The sequence below is a fragment of the Manis javanica genome, chromosome 9, assembly GCF_040802235.1.
Source record: "Manis javanica isolate MJ-LG chromosome 9, MJ_LKY, whole genome shotgun sequence".
In the NCBI taxonomy this organism is placed as follows: Eukaryota; Metazoa; Chordata; class Mammalia; order Pholidota; family Manidae; genus Manis; species Manis javanica.
Genome location: NC_133164.1, coordinates 46,265,669 through 46,281,046, shown reverse-complemented (window position 1 = coordinate 46,281,046; position 15,378 = coordinate 46,265,669). Strand labels below are relative to the sequence as shown.

The window sequence follows — 15,378 nt, the reverse complement described above, 5'->3', positions numbered from 1 at the left end:
GGGAAATGAATAACAGTCTGCTTATCGCCATGAAGGGCTTCGGTACTGTGTTGCCACCCAGGGGTTTAGGGTGCCTGAAGTTCCTTAAAGTTCCCAGCCTGCTGGGATGAGTGTGCCAGGACGACTTTGTCCACCTGTTAAACCCTTGTCACTTTTAAAGCACCCATTTTTTTTTTTTTTGTTCCAGGGCAGCTAGCTGTGGGAACCTGTTCACAGACTTAGTCTCTGATTTTGTTTTCCTGTTCCTCTAATATATAGTACACCATGCAATGTGTGTCTGTGCTCCCGGTGCAGATTAATAGGGTTGGTTATTTAGCAGTCCTGTGCTTCCACTACCTCCCCACTCTGATTCATTTCCTCCCACTGGTGAGCTGGGGTGGGGGGAGTGCTTGGGTCCCACTTGGTTATGGCTTTGTATCTTACCCTTTTTGTGAGATGTTGAGTTTTCACAGATATAGATGTAGCCTGGCTGGTGTACTGTATCTTTTGGTCACTCTTTTAGGAATAGTTGTATTTGGTATATTTTCAAAATATATATGGTTTTGGGAGATTTCCACCACCCTACTCATGCTGCCATCTTGAGAATCTCCCCTGGTCTTTTGCCTGAAGTCTGAAGTGCTAGGTGTCAGGGCAGTCACAATTAGCTAAACCAAAAGTAGCAATCAAGCTTTTATTCATTTATTGTAACATAGTAAGCAAGAGGCAAAATAGGCACTGGCTTCCCAATGTTCCATTTTTTCCCCAGGAATGGCAATTGGTGAGAATCAGGTAAATCAGTGCAGATTTGGAAATGTCTTACTGCCCAGGAATCCTGAACAAACTGCTCCTATCATATTTTGTGACCAGGGTCTGGAAGAGTAGAAGAAGGGGTAGGAGTGGAAAGTGCTGGTCAGAGTGGATAGAAGTATCTCAGTCAAGAATTCCTGGTAAGGAGCTGAAGAAAATGTGGCTCAGCTGTGGCATCCTGGTGAGAGATGAAGGTGCCCGAGCTAGGAATGTAGATAGACATGGTTGGCCAAGGAAGGGAGCCTGAGTCCTTGACAGTAATTCCCTCCAGAAAACTGTAAGGCCTGGCTATGCACTGAGTTTAGTGTGAGTAGGACTTTCTCCCATGGGGCCTACCTGCAGATCTGGCAAAGCCTTTGTAATTGCCTATGCTTGGGTCTGAAAGCTCATACAGGATTCTGACCTGAAACCACAGTCCTCAATAAACAGCATCAGTCTCTTAGAATTCAATAAACTTTTGCTATTTCCTTTGGATTAAATGTTTCCTCCACTGGGACCTAGAGTTTCTAATCATGCAGGACTCAGATATACAGGGATAGGAAGTAAATATTCCCTAGGGGCCATTGGAAGTTATAGAAACTTTGGCCACTCTCTTTCCATGTGGATGTCTGAACCATGAATTTCTCTTATTAAGTACAGAGCACCATCTAATCATCTTTTTTTCAAGGTGTATACTGCATCCTGAGGATGGTACCTGATTCTCCTAGAGAATTCACAGTTGCCAGTTTAGCATTGCCATCAGCAGACCTTTTGGATTGTCTATCAGTCCAACAGCTTCTAAGTTACCAGATATGACCAATTGATCTCACAGTCACAGTTCATTCCTGAACATCCTTGTTTATAAAATGGACACAAAAGTGGTATTTTGTGAAACCATATGCCATAGAATCAAACATTCTACAAGCTCTCTAATTGTAGTGCTGGTTCAGGCCCTGCAGGCAAGGAAGACAGAACCATACCTCACATATGTGTCTACTCCTCTGAATGAATCACTGGCCCTTCCAAGGTGGAATGGGACCGATATTGTCAACTTGTCAAAGTGTCTTATTTGTCTCCTCAGAGTTTGTGCCACACTGGGGGATTAGTATCTCTACTGTTGACAGGTTGGGCACTCAGCAATGGCAATTGCTAGATCAGCTTTGTTAAGTGAGAGCCCATGGTATCAGACCATGGGCTGAAACAGCATCTCTGGCACCATGCCCACTGGGTTCATTTGTCCACTGTACTAGGTGGCTGATATTAGATACTGGCTGGCATCAACAGGTGACAGTATCATTTTGTGTAATTGGTTTTTTTAGTGTGCCTTTCATGGTGGATGCTGTCTGGTAGGTGTTTAAAATGATACAAAGAACTTCACACTTTCTACCCTCTGGCATTTGCCTACGTCTATCTAAGACTTCTTTATCCTCAATCTTCCCATCTTTCTCAAGGTGTCTGAGTGGTAAGTCAGACTATTAACCATATTCACAGGCCAGTATATATTCTAACCTCTAACCACTTCTAAACAAAGTGGATGACCAGTTACACTGTCCAAAAAAGTGGATGACCAGTTACACTGTCCAAAAATCTACCCATTGGGAGAACTAACTTTGCAGTTTTTCAAGCCACCCATAGGAGAGGCTCTAGTGTAGTTGCTATTCATTTTGATCCTACATCTGCATTCTGAGCTGATCTACCCAGGAACAAAGCTCAGGATTTTTCCTACTTCAACAGCTGAATGTACAAAATACTATATACAGCCATGTATGTGAGCTGAGGGAGGAGCAATGATACACAAATTTTTGATGGCATGGGTTTTGGGATACCTGTTCATGAAGCTTGTGCTCTCTTTTCTGCTCATGCTTAACTCTGCTTAAATCACTTCCAACTGACACTGGATTGTTGCTAATCCTACCAACTATGTGACTTAGTGGATATTCCAGAACTGTTTATTATGGACAGTTCCAGACACATATCACTTGGCCTGGCATGCCATCTCTTCCTGAGCTCACTAGAGTTGTTTTCAGTAGATGTATTACTCTCTACTGCAGGTGGAATGATCTTAATTTAGAATCCCAGGGGATTACTTTGTGATTCTCTCACAGGCACTTGCCACAAACTTCACTACTATACCTAATAACATAGACTTTGTCAGGCCTTCTGTTCCAAGTGGCAGGGTTGCTTGGAAAGGGAGGCAAGATGCTTTTATTTGGATGGGATAAACCTATGGCCAGTGAACCCTACACATTTTACTGATGTAGTAAGTCTTTGAAACTTCATAGTTTTTCTCCCACCCTTAGAATACATGAGTCATACCAAAGCCTTTAACTTGTCAGCCACTTCTTCATCCAGCATCTCTTTTATAAGATGTCATCTATTTAATGCATCAAAGTGATGTTCTGCCAGATACACAAATTGTCCAAATCTTTTGGAACTGGCCTATTAATGGATGCAAGAGTTAACATATACCTGAAGAAAACTGAAAATATATATTAACTGTAATAGATACATCAACTGTACATGAATGAGAACTGTTCCTAAATCAGTTTTCAATATGCATAGAAAATAGCACATTTACTATCAATGACTGTTTCATGTACTGACACCATGTTACTCAACTTTAACACAAATAGCTTGTCTGACCATTGCAATTGAACTGGAGGCTACCGCTGAGTTTATGATAATGTAGTGTCATCTTCCAGGATCCATCTGGGTTAGCAAAGGGAATATGCTGAATTAAATGGAAATATGAAAGCAATCAACAATTTAAATCCTTAAAGGTGGTACTAAAGTGGTACTTAAAAGTTGTCATCCTTTCCCAGAATATGATACTTCTATTGATAAAATACTTATCTTGTCCATCATGGAGGTTATAGTTTCAGGGGCTTCTAATTGGTCTTCCCCACTATACAGTTCTTACCACATAAGCCAAGTTCCCAATGTGGGGATTGTACTAACAATCAGGAATGTCTATCCTAGCTTTACATTAGGAGATTAGAGTGGGTCTGTGGATATAATATGAGCTGCAGAGTACCCCATGCTCTCCCTATTAATAGTCCCCCATATGCCACAGTCAAAGAGGACATTGGTGCCACTTCAAGTCTCCAAATACCAAAGTTCAGTAAGTGTACAAAATGTTTGGATGCTCTTCCTTTTCCATTGTAAATCTACTTGAGTAAATGACTGGGAAAGGACTGAATGAATAATTTCCTTGTACACTCACCATGGTATTATAGAATCCTTTTGCCAAAGGACCTAACATTCTCTCTAACAAGTGGATTCTTAATCAAAACTGTCTCCAGTCCAGAAACTAGAAAGGGATTTTTAATGTTTTTTAGGAGGACAATTTCCCCTGGTGTCAGATCATCTATTTAAAAATGTTTTTGTATGGGTTTAAGTTGAGTAATACCAGTCTTGGGTGCTCACATACTTCAGCCATCAAGTTTTCCATGCTTTTAACAGTTATTTCAGTAGAATTCACATCATCTCCTGAGACATTACCAGGATCTTAAATCCTGCATCTTGAGCAAATACTGCCAAATCAATAAACTCTCATTTATTTAGTCTGACGCTCCAGTACTCAGAAGCAAGCACCCCAGAATTTAAGTTCACCATCATTTCATGATCCATTAATCCTCTATATTAAAAATATCAGAAACTCATGAAACATTTATAGCTTAAAAATGTTTTTAACTAAAATGAATCTATTGAATTTTATTAGTGTTCTATAATATCCTCAAATTCTTATGTTTACATACCTTAAAATACCAGTATTTTGAGTATTTAAAAGGGGATAGTACATTTATATCTTCTTTACATTTGAAGCAGTTAGAGCATAAAATTTTCTCTTTATTTTTTTATGGATGTTTTTAAGTTCATTCACACTCCTATAGCTGCTCTGTACCAAAGCGTAATATCACCTGTACATTGCTAACACCAACTATAATTTAAGTTTATCAAGGGAAAAACTAGATAACTAAATACTGTTTTATAAAATAAGCTCAGTTATTTCCCTACTATTTTTTTGTCGCAAATAGAACTTTTGGCATGGATGAGAAACAACAGTGGTCTCTTCTGCACAACTGTATAGTGCTACGTGCATGGAGATTTTCCTGGGCTGCTAAAATAACTTTTGAGCTCTTGGCAACAATTCTCCATGGCAAATCTGTGACATCAGTTGAACTAGACTACTTTTCCAAGTATATATGTTAGCAAACAGCCTTGACAGGTGAAGATAGTGTCTTCTTTACAGCCAGAGGGAAGACCTGTTTACTGTTCAGGTTTATAAAGGTAATGGGTCCTTCTAAGGATAAAATTAGGGCAGGTTTGCTAGAAGTCCCTTATAGGAGATAAGTTTCTCCTAATTTCAAGATTCATCAGCTGTGACATGAACCCACTGTGTGTGCAGCATCCACCTGGCTTTACTTCAGCATTGCTCCCATGGTGCTGAAGCAGTGTTTTCCAGGCCACATAACAAATTATCACAATCATAGACATGTAGTTATCTTACACTTTCCAAGAGTCAGAGGTCCAGGCACAAGTTTAGCTTGGTCCTCTGCCCAGGGTCTCACAAGGCTGCAATCAAGGTGCCAGCCAGGGTGCCTGGTTTTCTGGAGGCCCGACAGGAAGAGTCTGCTTCCAAGCCCATTCAGGTTACTGACTGCTACTTGCAGTTGTATAACTGAGGACCCTGTTTTACTTGCTGTTGATGGACAGCTACCCACAATTCCTAAAGGTTGCCTGCAGTTCCTTGACAAGCAGGCTCTCCAACATGATGGTTTACTTCATCAAGCCCATAAACCAGATTAGTCTCCAGCACAAATCTGCTAAAACAGGGTCTTATTTAATGCAGTTTAATTATAGGGGTGACATGCTATTACCTTTACCAAGTAGCCTAACCATAAAAGTGCTGTCCTATCACATCTATGATAATCTATTGGTTAAAAGTAAGATCCCTCCCACACTCAAGGGGAGGGTATTATACAAGATCATGAACACCAGATGAGAATCACTGTGGGGGGAAAAGTGTCTTGTCCATCACAGGGCACATGGGCAACCAAGGCAAAAAGTGAAATTTATGCCACCTGCCCAGCTCTGAGTAATAAAGCCCTTCATCTCTCAGGAACCCAGTGTTTTCAGGCAGCAGCTATGAGCCTGTGGCAGGACAATTTTTTAGCCTACAAGTATGGTAAAATCCCAGACTCTTTATGGTTCTTAACATGATTTTTTTCTAATTTTGTCCTGGATATTCATAGGGTCCTAAGAGTTTAGAGTAATATTATCCTGGCCTATTTTCTCCCTTAGTGGTAGAGGATTATTCAGGGAAGAAGAGTTTTATATAACTATATAATATATCCATTCCCATTACTACAGACACTGAGAAACTTTATACTTCTAAGAACAAGAACAATTGGAAGCTGGTATTTCACACCCTAATCTCTACCTATGTAAGAGTTCTTCAATCTATGGCTTTAATGTTGAAACCAGTCTCTCTGGAGTATAGTTACATTACCAGTTTACTTAATTTGAATCTTTTTAGGCCCCTAGAGTACATCCAAAATGACTCTGGGAAAGGTAATATACCAGAACTCAGTCATGAAATTTATATCAGTGACCTGAATGGAATGTAATCACTCCTTTCTAAACTTGACAGATTCTCATATTATTTTTTTTTAAGTTTAACAATGTATAATGTCCTACTAGAACCAATAAATAGACCATCAGGGTGGTTTTGAAATGCAGATTGCTTTTAAAATTGTGCTAAAATGGCTTATTTTTGCACAGACTACTTAGCAATATGAGTTCAAAGATCACCAGTTGAATAGCCCATAAAAAGTCCATTATGTCATTTTATACGCATCTATCTGCCAAGTCCTCAAGATCATAATAAGAAATTAAATAGTTCAAAGAAGATAAAGTTATGGAAGTTAAGTGGTGAGACAATGCAACGCTCTACTGCTAAAGAAGTTATTTTAACAGTTTATAAAGTGTTGACAGCTCTTTTCCAGCTTGACTTAAGCAGTCTTGTGCTCCTGCCAAAGCAATACACTGTGTGATTCAGCCAGGTATATTGGTACCCATAATTTGCAGATCCTCCATTCCTCTTTTCTAACTTCTCCTTCTAAAAGCATTCCAGACTTTGACAATAGTAGACACTCATTGCCATTTTACTGCAGTAAAGAAGACAAATGCTCCCTCTCTCAAGCTGCAGGAAGCCTCTTACTAGACCCGGAGAAAGGTGAAAGTGACTCCCTTCCAGATTACTTTCTTTACTTTTCTTCAGCCCCTGGAACTCTCCAGAACACATGGGCACCACTTCTGATTTTGAAGTGTCCATTTTCTTTTCAACACCTCGCCAGCAATCAATTGTAGAACTCCCAGAAAAGAAGAAAGGCTTTTCCATTTTTTTCATGAACCAAGCAAAATTACTGATGTCCTGGTCACCAATCTCATTCCAACTACAAATCGTCACCTTTCCACCTCAGAATGCTCAATGGCTTCTCCTTCTTTCTGCTTTAGCCTGTATAAATATTCCCTGGTGAACTTCTGAGAAATACAGACTGTCAGGCCCATGTACATAGTAGCTAACTCATAGTTCTGTATGTGTTTTGCACACATCTTAGTGTGTAATTTTACTAAAAATATTTTACTACTAAAGCAGTGGTGTCTTGATAAATAATTAATACCCAACTCTCCAGGAAAAAAAAAGAATGGAAGTAAGGAAGGAAGACAAAGACAGATGGAAAGGAAGGATAAAAAAGTACAACATTAGAAATTTGCCAATTTCCATCATGTTGATACTCCCAGCATGGCTAATTTCTAGGTACCAGAGTGATGTCATTGGAGACAATGTTAGGAAAAAATTAGTTCTTATGAGCCAGCAGGGGTGAGCTCCAGTACACCACACCTAAGATCACCTGGGTGATTCTACATTTACTAAATTTCTTGCCCTTGTGTATTATTTACTGCTAGTATCAGTGATTTACTTGCTCTCTCTCTGTGGAATGCAGAACTTTCCTTTCTCCCTGCCTGATCATTTTCTACTAGGGATACTAATAATCCATCTGGGAAGCTATTGTCTGAGTAGCAATCCCAGATGCTTTCCATGGTTAGGGATGAATATTTTCATAGTACTCACCAGTTTATTGCAGTTATCTGTTTAAATGTCTATTTTGAACCTAAATTGAGTCATCAGGAGCTATATATCATTTATCTTGGTATCACCAGAGTGTAACAAAATGTAGGAACAAAATGTTTGTTTGTAAAACTCATAATTCACCATCATGAATCCATATTAATTGAGTCAGCAATTTCAATACTGATTTAGTATTGATTTAATATTGAGACATTTGAAATGCACCAAAGAGGATAGGGAAGTGGTAAGGTGACTAGTGGATTTTAAAGGGATGGTAAATGGAAAAAAATACATAGAATGAAACGAAATCTAAGTACTGCCTTGCTCAGAAAGTCAGTCTCTATGTTTTTGAGGTAAAAAAAAATCACTGATAGGCTTTATAAACAGTATGATTATATTTTATTGCTACTAATCACATTTATATTTACAACCAGAAGAAAAATAGCAAGGGGAAATCAATTTTCAAACTTTAAAGCATAAGCCTGAGGTCAAGGAAACAGTATTAAATTTCTACATTATTTTCCTCCAAGCTATAGGAACTAGTCAATACTAAAACCTAAATATAAAGCTGAACAGTATATAAAAAATTATCATTACTGAATATACTTTTATAGTAAAATCATTACAAAATATTCATATTTTCAACCTCTATTCCATATTAACTCAAATAATTTTTTATAGACTGTAGCATTGTAAATGTTTCCCATCTTTAAATTCAGGCTTTAGAATGGAGAAACAAACTCAATGGATATGCATCTCTGGAAATAACTTCACAAAGCAACAGCCTGACTTTCCCAATTCATGGCAGCCATGAATTAGAGTTATCCTGATCATTCACAATGGAAAACATAAAGAACAAACAGAGGAATGAAGCATGTTTTAAATGTACCTTCAATTTTCAAGCAATACCAACACAGAAGAAGGGTTAAGGATAAGAGGAATGGGAATGTAACTTTTGAGAATATAAATACATTTTACTTTCTGTTAATGCTTCCTGTCTCTGTTTTTGTGATTTATGATATGGGTTATTAGGTTTTCTCAAAAGGAGAGATCTCTAGAGAAACGTTGAAATTCTCATTCAAATTCTTCATTTTACTGATAAAGAATGTAAGGTTCAAAAAGAAACTATTTGATGCTGGCTAGGATGCAGAGAAATGAGAACCCTCCTACACTGTTGGTGGGAATGTAAATTGGTGCAACTGCTGTGGAAAGCAATATGGAAGTTCCTCAAAAAACTAAAAATAGAAATACCATTTGACCCAGTAATTTCACTGCTAGGAAGGAAACCTGAAGAAAACAAGATCCCTGATTCAAAAAGACATATACACCCCTATGTTTATCACTGCACTATTTACAATAGCCAAGAAATGGAAGCAACCTGTGTCCATCAATAAATGAGCTACATACACATAATGGAATATTATTCAGCCACAAAAAGAAAAGAAATCCTCCCATTTGCAACAACATGGATGGATCTAATGGGTATTATGATCAGTGAAATAAGCCAGGTGGAGAGATACAAATATCAAATGATTTCACTTATTTGTGGAGTGTAAAAATAAAGCAAAACAGAAGAAATAAAATAGCAGTAGACTCACAGACACCAAAGGGGAGGGATTGGGAAGGTGGTAGGGGGGATGGGGAAGGGAATTAAGGGGCACAATAATTTGAAATCACAATATAGGTATGTCACAGGGATGGTAGTACAGCACGGAGAATACAGTTAATGATTCTGTAACATCTTACTGCATTGATGGATAGTGACCTCACTGGAGGGGGTGAGGACTTGATAATATGGGTACCTGTTGAACCACTGTGTTGTATATTTGAAACCAACATAAGATTGTATATCAATGATACTTTAATAAAAAGAAAAAAAGAAACTATTTGGTGTGGAGGAGGTTTGCCACACTTTTACTTTTATCACCAATACTCTTGGAAAAAATGTAAGCTTCAGATAACTACTTTTATTTTTTTCTATTTTATAGTTCATCTACTTTTCTTCTGTCCTTTCTTTTTTCTTCTTACTGAGAGTGGCTCTTTTCCAAATAAATAAAATTTTAGAATATCCTTCCACATTTTTTAGGCAAAGTTGAGTTCTTGCTTAGGTTAATGATATTTTTTAAACTGGAATTTGAATTTTGTTTTAATTTTTTTTTATTAATGGACTGCATGACTCTTGAGTTTTTTTCCCCCTCAGTTCAGAATTTTTTAATTTCAGAGTAACATGAATAACATCTGTCTTTTCAAAGAGCACCTAGCCAAACCTTCTGCCAACCCTGGAAATTGATCTGTCACAATCCTTACTACCACAATATCCCCACAGTCCTAAAGGTGTTCCTCAACCAAATTCTTCAGCTTTGTATGGGAGATTCCCCATAAATACTGATCTCGCATCCCCAGATGTGTCTCAAATGCAAAATCCATGTCGTGCATCTAGATTCATACACCAAGGTTATGGTAACATAGCCCAGTGTAGCATCCATGTTTCCTCAGACCAATCTAATATTCCATTTATCTTGCACTGTCTCACTACTTGTTTCATTATTAATAAGGAATTTTAATAACTACTATCTTCACATATTCGCTTTGTGACTTGGTCAGGTCACTTTATTTCCCCAGGTTGGCTTGCTCACATCTGCAAATGGAGAGAACATGCCTTCCAGCTGTCTTGTCACATTTTCTGTTTTCGAGACTACCTGCTTATTAATTACCAAAAATTAGGAAACAGGTTTAAATTAAAGCATTCAGAAGCACAGAAAGGATAGAAATGAAACATTGCAACCGTTTCCAGTGTTCTGAAAATCCTGAATTGTAGATGACTTAAAAATTGCAAATCCTGAATTGTGGATGAGTTAAAAATTTTCTTTCTGAAAGTCAAGCTTCTGGATGGCATTGTGGTAGACCAGGTAACTGCTCGCCAAATTTATTTTCTCTTCCTCCAGGGCACATAAGTACAATTCATAGCTCAGTCTCCTTTGAATATAGGAAATGACTATATACCAATAGAATGGTACCAGAAAGGAAATGGGTCACTTTATGCCTGGCTATCAAACCTTCCCAACATGATTCTGTGTGCTTTTCCCCTCGTGTTCAAGACTGAAATTCTGCAGAGAAGCAGGCTCCAAAACAAAACAACAAAAGAAAAACAAAGTAATAAAACAACAACATATGTAGGAACATCCACTTTCTGTTTTGGCCTTCACATGAATAATAAATATCTAAATGTCTACTTTATTAGAGCACTGAGATTTCTAAGTTCTTCTGTTAAAAAAGTGAATGTTGATGACATTATCATATCTAGTACTTGAGGGTTCTTAGAATGTTATAGTTTTGATGTTCTAATTTTTCAAAACATATCTCTGTAATAAACACATAATCTATGTTAAAACTGTACCACAAACTTTGTTTCTTTACATCAGTAATTGCAGTTAATTCTGAATATTGCTCAAAAATCTTGTTAATTTATCATTTTGATTGAAATTCCCTTTGAACTTGTCAAAGAATTTAGTCATTTTAATTAATTGCAATTTTTCTTTTCCCTTTAGGGAAGTTGTGAATTTCTTTTGCCTCAAAATTGTCATTCACATCCTAAGAGATTAGAAATCCCTGCAGGTAGCTTTAGAGAGGTTTATTTCTTAATTTCAAAGAGATTAAAATATGAATACTTTTAAAGAGGTTTAAAAAAAGTCCTCCATATCACATTCACATCTAGAATGGATTAGAATATGTTGGTGTGATAAACATCCTACTTTTACTATTGAATTTTCTATTAAATGGATATATACTGAAAGTGAGAGTATAAACATTTTAACAAACAGATTTAATATATATGTATACTCTTTTTTTACTTCTTTTTATAGTAAGAGCAAGCCCACAAAGAAACATAAAAAAGAAAACTCTTATTTAGAAAACCAAGTCAAAAACCAAAAGGTATTGAATCTAATAAAATTTTATGAAACACTTATGAGTATTATGTGGATTAAACAATCAACTATACTAATAAATAATATTTCCTATATTAGAACATTAATTTGCCAGAGACAACCTATCAAACTAAAATAGCTAGCACACTGTAGCAACTAATACTATTTAAGGAAATTGTTTAAATAACAGTTGGCAAAGTTATTTTGGAATAGTGAGAAAAGTACAAAGATGGCATAGATGCCCTTGAGGGTTTTTTTTTATTAAGGTATCATTGATATACAATCACATGAGCAGTATTGCTCATGTGAATTCCCCCCATTATTAAGTCGCCACCACATACCCCATTACAGTCATAGTAAGTCCATCAGCATAGTAAGATGCTATAGAGTCGCTACTTGTCTTTTCTATGCTATACTTTCAGTTTTATATTTGTTTTCTTTTATGTGAAAGGAGTGAGGTAATGGGATTTCCAGAATGGCAGTGGTAGGCACTTGCAGACACTTTTCCCAGCTCAAGAATCATTTACTGGTGAACATCATAATAAAACAGCCTTTGAAATCTCTGTAAGGTGTCCTGATGACATACAGGAAATGGATAAAATTTCTTTCAAGATAATCTAACAAATCTCAGTAAGAACTCTGTGAGTCTACCGCATTTGAGCCATGAACCATTCCCATCCCCATCCCCAGATCAGTATAAGAAAAGCTCTGTTCTCAGTAGCCACATGAAGGCCTGGCTCCCTCTTTTCCCAGCTCCTAGTCTAGGACTAGGGTTCATCAGCTGCATGCTTCATCCTACTCAGTTCCATGCTGCAAAAGCTAGATTGCAAGAAAGTGCAAGTGAAAGTGAGGCAGGTGTAGGTGGGACTCTGGCAGATAGAGTTCAAGGCCCCAGTAAGCTACAGTCAGCATCAAGGCTTCACAACAAATAAGAAGCCACAACCTGGACATATAGAAAATTCAGCCTGAGAAGCAAGAGAGTTTTTCTTTTGATCCCAGCTCAGCCTTGGCAACAAGTCCCTGCCAATCATGTAAATTCCTCTGTTTTTATGCTTGGAAACCCTAGACATGGCAGCCCTAATGGCATCCTCCCTCAGAGCCCCTCCTGATGAGTGGGAATCTTTTTCCTTTTCACTTATTAAAAGCTTCACTGGTTGTTCCATACTCTTCTATGCTGGCTTCATTCCTCATCACCTCCGAGACATCATTCCAGGAAGAACAGTAACTCCTCCACTGTTAACAGACAGACAGAGGCTTCCTTCTACTTATCCCCATTGTAGGGCAAACTAACAGCCAGACCAAGCCCAGTCCAGCCAAACAATTAAGCAAATAAACAAGCAAGATGTTAACAAATAACACCACCACCAAGATCTAAGACAGGATTAAATGTCCAAAGTTGTGACAAAATATTATCTAACAGCAACAAAAAGGCCTAGGGGTAGAGCAAAGGGTATCGATACCTGAGTTGCTGAAATGCATTAGTGTCCATTTTTCAACAAAAATGTATGATGTGCAAAGAAAAAGGAAAATATGACTCCTACACCATAAGAAAAGAGTAGAAAATATTGTTTGTATTTAAGGGAAGCTCAAATGTTGGGTTTAAGGAACAAAACTGCAAGGCAGATACTAGAAATATGTTCAAAATACAGACAAAGCTGTGCTTGAGGAATTAAAGGAAGGCATGATGACAATGTTTCATCAAATGGAAAATAACAATAAAGAAATGGAAATTTTTTACAGGAACAAATTGGAAATTCTGGAGTTGAAAAGCATAAAACCCAAAATTAAAAATTCACTACAGATGCACCAAGGAAGATCTGAACTGGCAGAAAAAGAATTTGTGAACTTGAAGATTGATAAAGTCCATCATTGAAGTACAAGGGAAAAGGGAATGAAAAAAATGAACACAGCTTTGGAGAAATATGGAAAACCACTAGCACATCAATGTATTTGTAGGAGGGCTGCCAGAGCACAGGAGAGAGAAAAAGGAGCAGAAAAAAATATTTGAAGAAATAATAGCTGATTTCTTTTGAAATTTGATGAAAACGTTTAAATTACACATCTGAAAGGCTCAATGAATTCCAGGTAGAATAAATACAAAATGATGCACAACCAGACATATCATAATAAACATGACAGTAAACGAAAGCAAAGAGAAAAATCTTGAAAGCACCAAGATAAAACAATTTATCACTTACAATGGATGCTCTCCAATATGGTTAACGGGTGACCTCTCATCAGGAACAATAAACAATAGAGTCCAGAATGCAGTGGATAAAATAGCCAATGTCCATCCCCCAACCACAGCAACAACAACAAAAAAAAAAAGCTGTCAAGCAACAATGCTATATCCAGGGAAATTTTTGAAAGTGAAAGTGAAATAAAGACAATTACAAAAGCAAAAGCTGAGAGAATTCTTTTCTAGCTGAACCACCTCCCAAAAAAACACTAAAGGAAGTTCTGTTGGCAGAAAGCATTAAACCCAAGAAATTCAAATCCGTATGATAAAACAAACACCACCAGTAAAGGTAATTATATATTATACAATTACAATTTATATGTGTATATTATATATACTTATATATATAATGATCTATAGAAAACAGCATAAATGCATATTACTTCACCTCTTTTCTCTTATTTAAAAAGCAATCCATAAAACAACATCTATATATTACTGTATTGTTGGTCCTGTAACATACAGAAATGTTTTATATTTAGCACTAACAGCTTAAAGGAAGTGGGTGAAAATAATACTGTTTTTGGAGTAAGGAAATGACACCATATGGTGACTAAATCCTCAGGAAGAAATTAAGAGATACAGAAATGGAAGATAATAAGTTTAATATATAAACAGTATGAATATATACTTGTTCTCCTTTCTTCTCTCAGATTCTTTAAAAGACATAAAATTATAAAAACTAATGCCTAAAACAATATATTGATGGGTTTGTAAACTATGTAGAGTATGTATAACCATAATAGCATAAAAAAGGGGAAAATAGAGCTATGTGGGAGTAACATTTTTATATCTCACTAGTATTAGGTTAGTATAAATCTGAAATAGATTCTGATAAATTAAAAAATATATGGCAAGCCCTAGAGCAACCATTAAAAATTTAACTAAAAAAACTACAGTGAAAAAAAATTAAAGAAATTAGAAAACTTTCACTTAATGCAAAGAAAATATTAAAAGAGGGTTAGAGGAGCAAGTAAGATATAAGCAATTTTTTTAAGTAAATGACATAAATAATAAAATTAAAGGTGATTGGATTAAGCAGTCTGATAAAAAAAGATGGTCAAATTAGATTAAAAAAACACAACTATGTATTGTCTACAGGAGATACATTTAAGATAGAAAGATACAAAAAGATTGAAAGTAAAAGGATGAAAAAGTAGATCATGCAAACAGCCGTCATAAGAAGTTGAAGTCTCTAGACCAATGTCAGACAAACACACCTAAAAATAAAAATGATCCTAGAGATGATGAACTGCCATTTTATAATAATAAAATGTTAATCCATCAGGAAAATAACAGTCATAAAAATATAT

General features: G+C 36.6%; 1 long non-coding RNA gene across 1 annotated transcript in view; it reads right to left on the bottom strand.

Moving 5' to 3' along the window:
• The window catches only part of LOC118973267 (uncharacterized), a 34,925-nt gene extending 20,813 nt beyond the window's left edge, over nt 1–14,112 (bottom strand). The window contains exon 1 of the long non-coding RNA XR_005062533.2: nt 14,025–14,112. This is a non-coding gene — a long non-coding RNA (uncharacterized lncRNA). The remainder of the gene's footprint in view (nt 1–14,024) is intronic.
• Nucleotides 14,113–15,378: the final 1,266 nt, after the last annotated feature.